Here is a 303-nt window from a genome sequence, read left to right on the forward strand (position 1 = left end):
CCCCAGTTGGGCACGTTTCTGCCAGTGAGGCAGGAACTCGGGGTCCCCCTGGAGCCAGGCCCTGGTGTCCTCCTGCCCAGGCCATGGGGTCCCCTCGCCACAGCCCCCGGGTGCAGCCGCAGTGCAGAGCCAGGGAGCAGAAGTGCCATTAAATCTCTGATGGGTTTAAGCATGCAGGAAACACGGTGACACGCTTTCAGGCCATTAGCAGCAGGGGCTGCTCGGTGCCCTGGGCCGCATGGAGGGACGTGGGTGACGGCGGGGGGCACGGAGCTGCTTCCTTGAGAATGCTGGGGAATGGAC

At 65.0% G+C, this 303-nt stretch overlaps 1 protein-coding gene across 1 annotated transcript in view; it reads left to right on the forward strand.

Annotated features, from left to right (window-relative positions):
* The window catches only part of CDK9 (cyclin-dependent kinase 9), a 10,972-nt gene that overhangs the window by 2,894 nt on the left and 7,775 nt on the right, over window positions 1-303 (forward strand). The window lies entirely within an intron of this gene.

Source organism: Pygoscelis adeliae, unplaced genomic scaffold (genome assembly GCF_000699105.1).
Source record: "Pygoscelis adeliae isolate BGI_AS28 unplaced genomic scaffold, ASM69910v1 Scaffold114, whole genome shotgun sequence".
NCBI lineage: Eukaryota > Metazoa > Chordata > Aves > Sphenisciformes > Spheniscidae > Pygoscelis > Pygoscelis adeliae.